Raw genomic sequence first — 7,244 nt, forward strand, 5'->3', positions numbered from 1 at the left:
CGACAATGGCGGCGGATAGTTTAAGAAATAGAGGGTCCAGATTGTCAAGCCCAGCTGATTTGTACGGGTCCAGGTTTTGCAGCTCTTTCAGAACATCTGCTATCTGGATTTGGGTAAAGGAGAACCTGGAGAGGCTTGGGCGAGTAGCTGCGGGGGGGGGGGGGGGGCGGAGCTGTTGGCCGAGGTTGGAGTAGCCAGGCGGAAGGCATGGCCAGCTGTTGAGAAATGCTTGTTGAAGTTTTCGATAATCATGGGTTTATCGGTGGTGACCGTGTTACCTAGCCTCAGTGCAGTGGGCAGCTGGGAGGAGGTGCTCTTGTTCTCCATGGACTTCACAGTGTCCCAGAACATTTTGGAGTTGGAGCTACAGGATGCAAACTTCTGCCTGAAGAAGCTGGCCTTAGCTTTCCTGACTGACTGCGTGTATTGGTTCCTGACTTCCCTGAACAGTTGCATATTGCTGGGACTATTCGATGCTATTGCAGTCCGCCACAGGATATTTTTGTGCTGGTCGAGGGCAGTCAGGTCTGGAGTGAACCAAGGGCTATATCTGATCTTAGTTCTGCATTTTTTGAACGGAGCATGCTTATCTAAAATGGTGAGGAAGTTAATTTTAAAGAATGACCAGGCATCCTCAACTGACGGGATGAGGTCAATGTCCTTCCAGGATACCCGGGCCAGGTCGATTAGAAAGGCCTGCTCACAGAAGTGTTTTAGGGAGCGTTTGACAGTGATGAGGGGTGGTCGTTTGACTGCGGCTCCGTAGCGGATACAGGCAATGAGGCAGTGATCGCTGAGATCCTGGTTGAAGACAGCGGAGGTGTATTTGGAGGGCCAGTTGGTCAGGATGACGTCTATGAGGGTGCCCTTGTTTACAGATTTAGGGTTGTACCTGGTGGGTTCCTTGATGATTTGTGTGAGATTGAGGGCATCTAGCTTCATGAGTTAGTCACCTGGAATGCATTTCAATTAACAGGTGTGCCTTGTTAAAAGCTCATTTGTGGAATTTCTGTCCTTCTTAATGCATTTGAGCCAATCAGTTGTGTTGTGACAAGGTAGGGGTGCTATACAGAAGATAGACCGATTTGGTTAAAGACCAAGTCTATATTACTGCAAGAACAGCTCAAATAAGCAAAGAGAAACGACAGTCCATCATTACTTTAAGACATCAATCCTGAAAATTTTGAAATATTTACGTTTCTTCAAGTGCAGTCGCAAAATCCATCAAGCACTATGATGAAACTGGCTCTCATGAGGACCGCCACAGGAATGGAAGACCCAGAGTTACCTCTGCTGCAGAGGATAAGTTCATTAGAGTTACCAGCCTCAGAAATTGCAGCCCAAATAAATGCTTCACAGATTTCAAGTAACAGACACATCTCAACATCAACTGTTCATGGTCGAATTGCTGCAAAGAAACCACTACTAAATTACACCGATATGAAGAAGAGACTTGCTTGGGCCACGAAACACGAGGAATGGACATTAGACTGGTGGAAATCTGTCATTTGGTCTGATGAATCCAAATTTGAGATTTTTGTTTCCAACCACCGTGTCTTTGTGAGATGCAGAGTAGGTGAACGGATGATCTCTGCATGTGTGGTTCCCACCACGAAGCATGGTGGAGGAGGTGTGATGGTGCTTTGCTGGTGACACTGTGATTTATTTAGAATTCAAGGCACACTAAACCAGCATGGCTACCACAGCATATTGCAGCGATATGCCATCCCATCTGGTTTGCACTTAGTGGGACTATCATTTGTTTTTCAACACGACAATGACCCAACACACCTCCAGGCTGTGTAAGGGCTATTTGACCAAGAAAGAGAGTGATCGAGTGCTGCATCAGATGACCTGGCCTCCACAATCACCTGTTCTCAACCCAATTGAGATGGTTTTGGATGGGTTGGACTGCAGACTGAAGGAAAAGCAGCCAACAAGTGCTCAGCATATGCGGGAACTCCTTCAAGACTGTTGGAAAAGCATTCCAGGTGAAGCTGGTTTAGAGAATGCCAAGAGTGTGCAAAGCTGTCATCAAGGCAAATGGTGGCTACTTTGAAGAATCTAAAATACAAAAACTACATGATTCCATTTCATAGTTTTGATGTCTTCAATGTTATTCCACAATGTAGAAAATAGTTTTTTTTTAAATAACTTTTGACTGGTATTGTGTGTGTGTGTATATATATATAATACTTTTGCAAGGCACTGTATGTAGTGCCTTGCAAAAGTATTCACCCCCTGTGGCGTTTTTCCTATTTTGTTGCATTACAACCTGTGATTGAAATGGATTTATATTTGGATTTCATGGAATGGACATAAACAAAATAGTCATAATTGGTGAAGTGATTTTTTTTTATTGTTTAAAAAAATTATAAAAATTAAAAATGGAAAAGTGGTGCGTGCAAAGTTCACCTGTGTGCAATCTAAGTGTCACATGATCTGTCATATGATCTCAGTATATATACACCTGTTCTGAAAGGCCCAGTGTCACGCCCTGACCTTAGAGAGCTTTTTATGTCTCTATTTTGGTTTGGTCAGGGTGTGATTTGGGGTGGGCATTCTATGTTCTTTTTTCTATGTTTTGTATATCTTTGTTTTGGCCGGGTATGGTTCTCAATCAGGGACAGCTAACTATCGTTGTCTCTGATTGGGAACCATACTTAGGTAGGTTTTTCCCACCTATGATTGTGGGTAGTTGTTTTCTGTTTCGTGTTCTGCACCTGACAGGACTGTTTCGGTTTAGTTTTGCACGTTGTTATTTTGTTCTAGTGTTCAGTTTTTCAATAAAATCCTGAACACTTACCACGCTACGCTTTGGTCCAATTTTTCCTCATCAGACGACGACGAACGTTACACCCAGAGTCTGCAACACCACTAAGCAAGGGGCATCACTAAGCAAGCAGCACTATGAAGACCAAGGAGCTCTCCAAACAGGTCAGGGAAAAAAGTTGTGGAGAACTACAGATCAGGGTTGGATTCTAAAAAAATATCAGAAACTTTGTACATCCCACGGAGCACCATTAAATCCATTATTAAAAAATTGAAAGAATATGGCACCACATGGCACCACAACAAACCTGCCAAGAGCTGGCAGCCCACCAAAACTCACAGACAGGCAAGGAGAGCATTAATCAGAGAGGCAACAAAAAGACCAAAGATAACCCTGAAGGAGCTGCGAAGCCCCATAGCGGAGATTGGAGTATCTGTCCATTGGACCACTTTAAGCCGTACACTCCACAGAGCTGGGCTTTACGGAAGAGTGGCCAAAAAAAAGCCATTGCTTAAAAATAAAAATAAAAACACGTTTGGTGTTCGCCAAAAGGCATGTGGGAGACTCCCCAAACATATGGAAGAAGGTACTCTGGTCAGACGAGACTAAAATTCAGCTTTTTGGCCATCAAGGAAAACGCTATGTCTGGCGCAAACCCAACACCTCTCATCACCCCCACACCATGATGCTGCCACCACCATGCTTCACTGTGGGGATGTTTATCATTGGCAGGGACTGGGAAACTGGTCAGAATTGAAGGAATGATGGATGTCGCTATATACAGGGAAATTCAGTCTTCCAGAGATTTGAGAGTGGGACGGAGGTTCACCTTCCAGCAGTACAATGACCCTAAGCATACTGCTAAAGCCACACTTGAGTGGTTTAACGGGAAACATTTAAATGACTTGGAACAGCCTAGTCAAAGTCCAGACCTCAATCCAATTGAGAATCTGTGGTATGACTTAAAGATTGCTGTACACCAGCGGAACCCATCTAACTTGAAGCAGCTGGAGCAGTTTTACCTTGAAGAATGGGCAAAAATCCCAGTGGCTGATGTGCCAAGCTTATAGAGACATAGGCTCAAGAGAGACGCTCAAGTGTTTTAGTACTATATCTCTTGACACAATGATGAAAATAATCATGGCCTCTAAACCTTCAAGCTGCATACTGGACCCTATTCCAACTAAACTACTGAAAGCGCTGCTTCCTGTGCTTGGCCCTCCTATGTTGAACATAATAAATGGTTCTCTATCCACCGGATGTGTACCAAACTCACTAACAGTGGCAGTAATAAAGCCTCTCTTGAAAAAGCCAAACCTTGACCCAGAAAATATAAAAAACTAATCGGCCTATATCGAATCTTCCATTCCTCTCAAAAATGTTAGAAAAGACTGTTGCGCAGCAACTCACTGCCTTCCTGAAGACAAACAATGTATACGAAATGCTGAAGCATTTTATACTAAATGCTTTAGTCTGGTTTTAGACCCCATCATAGCACTGAGACTGCATTTGTGAAGGTGGTAAATGACCTTTTAATGGCATCAGACCGAGGCTCTGCATCTGTCCTCGTGCTCCTAGACCTTAGTCCTGCTTTTGATACCATCGATCACCACATTCTTTTGGAGAGATTGGAAACCCAAATTGGTCTACACGGACAAGTTCTGGCCTGGTTTAGATCTTATCTGTCGGAAAGATATCAGTTTGTCTCTGTGAATGGTTTGTCCTCTGACAAATTAACTGTAAATTTCGGTGTTCCTCAAGGTTCCGTTTTAGGACCACTATTGTTTTCACTATATATTTTACCTCTTGGGGATGTTATTCGAAAACATAATGTTAACTTTCACTGCTATGCGGATGACACACAGCTGTACATTTCAATGAAACATGGTGAAGCCCCAACATTGCCCTCGCTAGAAGCATGTGTTTCAGACATAAGGAAGTGGATGGCTGCAAACGTTCTACTTTTAAACTCGGACAAAACAGAGATGCTTGTTCTAGGTCCCAAGAAACAAAGAGATCTTCTGTTGAATCTGACAATTAATCTTAATGGTTGTACAGTCGTCTCAAATAAAACTGTGAAGGACCTCAGCGTTACTCTGGACCCTGATCTCTCTTTTGAAGAACATATCAAGACCATTTCAAGGACAGTTTTTTTCCATCTACGTAACATTGCAAAAATCAGAAACTTTCTGTCCAAAAATTATGCAGAAAAATTCATCCATGCTTTTGTCACTTCTAGGTTAGACTACTGCAATGCTCTACTTTCCGGCTACCCGGATAAAGCACTAAATAAACTTCAGTTAGTGCTAAATACGGCTGCTAGAATCCTGACTAGAACCAAAAAAAATTATCATATTACTCCAGTGCTAGCCTCCCTACACTGGCTTCCTGTCAAGGCAAGGGCTGATTTCAAGGTTTTACTGCTAACCTACAAAGCATTACATGGGCTTGCTCCTACCTATCTCTCTTATTTGGTCCTGCCGTACATACCTACACGTACGCTACGGTCACAAGACGCAGGCCTCCTAATTGTCCCTAGAATTTCTAAGCACAGCTGGAGGCAGGACTTTCTCCTATAGAGCTCCATTTTTATGGAACAGTCTGCCTACCCATGTAAGAGACGCAAACTCGGTCTCAACCTTTAAGTCTTTACTGAAGACTCATCTCTTCAGTGGGTCATATGATTGTGTGTAGTCTGGCCCAGGAGTGGGAAGGTGAACGGAAAGGCTCTGGAGCAACGAACCGCCCTTGCTGTCTCTGCCTGGCCGGTTCCCCTCTTTCCACTGGGATTCTCTGCCTCTAACCCTATTACAGGGGCTGAGTCACTGGCTTACTGGGGCTCTTTCATACCGTCCCTGGGAGGGGTGCGTCACTTGAGTGGGTTGAGTCACTGATGTGATCTTCCTGTCTGGGTTGCCCCCGAATCACAGCCTACCTCGCCAAACGGGTGATTAAACAAGCGCATGTGCACAAAAAGCACTGTCGTTGCACCAATGTGTACCCAACCATAAACATCATCGTCCTTCTTAAAATCAATACACAAGTATATATTTTTAAACCTGCATATTTAGTTAATATTGCCTGCTAACATGAATTTATTTTAACTATGGAAATTGTGTCACTTCTCTTGCGTTCCATGCAAGCAGTCATGGTATATGCAGCAGTTTGGGCCACCTGGCTCGTTGCGAACTGTGTGAAGACCATTTATTCCTAACAAATACAGTAATTAATTTGCCAGAATTGTACATAATTATGACATAACATTAAAGGTTGTACAATGTAACAGCAATATTTAGACTTAGGGATGCCACCCGTTAGATAAAATATGGAATGGTTCTGTATTTCACTGAAAGAATAAACGTTTTGTTTTCAAAATGATAGTTTCCGGATTTGACCATATTAATGACGTACGGCTTGTATTTCTGTGTGTCATTATGTTATAATTAAGTCTAGGATTTGATATTTGATAGAGCAGTCTGACTGAGCGGTGGTAGGCAGCAGCAGGCTCGTAAGCATTCATTCAAACAGCACTTCCGTGCGTTTTGCCAGCATTGAGCGGTTTATGACTTCAAGCCTATCAACTCCCAAGATTAGGCTGGTGTAACCGATGTGAAATGGCTAGCTAGTTAGCTAATAGTGTTTCAATCGGTGACGTCACTCGCTCTGAGACATTGAAGTAGTTCTCCTTGCTCTGCAAGGGCCGCGGCTTTTGTGGAGCGATGGGTAACGATGCTTCGAGGGTGGCTGTTGTCGATGTGTTCCTGGTTCGAGTCCAGGTAGGGGCGAGGAGAGGGACGGAAGCTATACTGTTACACTGGCAATATTAAAGTGCCTATAAAAACATCAATAGTCAAAGGTATAGAGAGACATAGTCCTATAATAACTACAACCTAAAACTTCTTACCTGGGAATATTGAAGACTCATGTTAAAAGGAACCACCAGCTTTCATATGTTCTCATGTTCTGAGCAAGGAACTTAAACGTTAGCTTTTTTACATGGCACACTTTTACTTCCTTCTCCAACACTTTGTTTTTGTATTATTTAAAACACATTGAACGTTTCATTATTTATTTGAGGCTAAATTGATTTTATTGATGTATTACACTGCTCCAAAAAATAAAGGGAACACTTAAACAACACAATGTAACTCCAAGTCAATCACACTTCTGTGATATCAAACTGTCCACTTAGAAAGCAACACTGATTGACAATACATTTCACATGCTGTTGTGCAAATGGAATAGACAACAGGTGGAAATGTTAGGCAATTAGCAAGACACCTCCAATAAAGGAATGGTTCTGCAGGTGATAACCACAGACCACTTCTCAGTTCCTATGCTTCCTGGCTGATGTTTTGGTCACTTTTGAATGCTGGCGGTGCTTTCACTCTAGTGGTAGCACGAGACGGCGTCTACAACCCACACAAGTGGCTCAGGTAGTGCAGCTCATCCAGGATAGCACATCAATGCG

Source organism: Oncorhynchus kisutch, linkage group LG6 (assembly GCF_002021735.2).
Source record: "Oncorhynchus kisutch isolate 150728-3 linkage group LG6, Okis_V2, whole genome shotgun sequence".
In the NCBI taxonomy this organism is placed as follows: domain Eukaryota; kingdom Metazoa; phylum Chordata; class Actinopteri; order Salmoniformes; family Salmonidae; genus Oncorhynchus; species Oncorhynchus kisutch.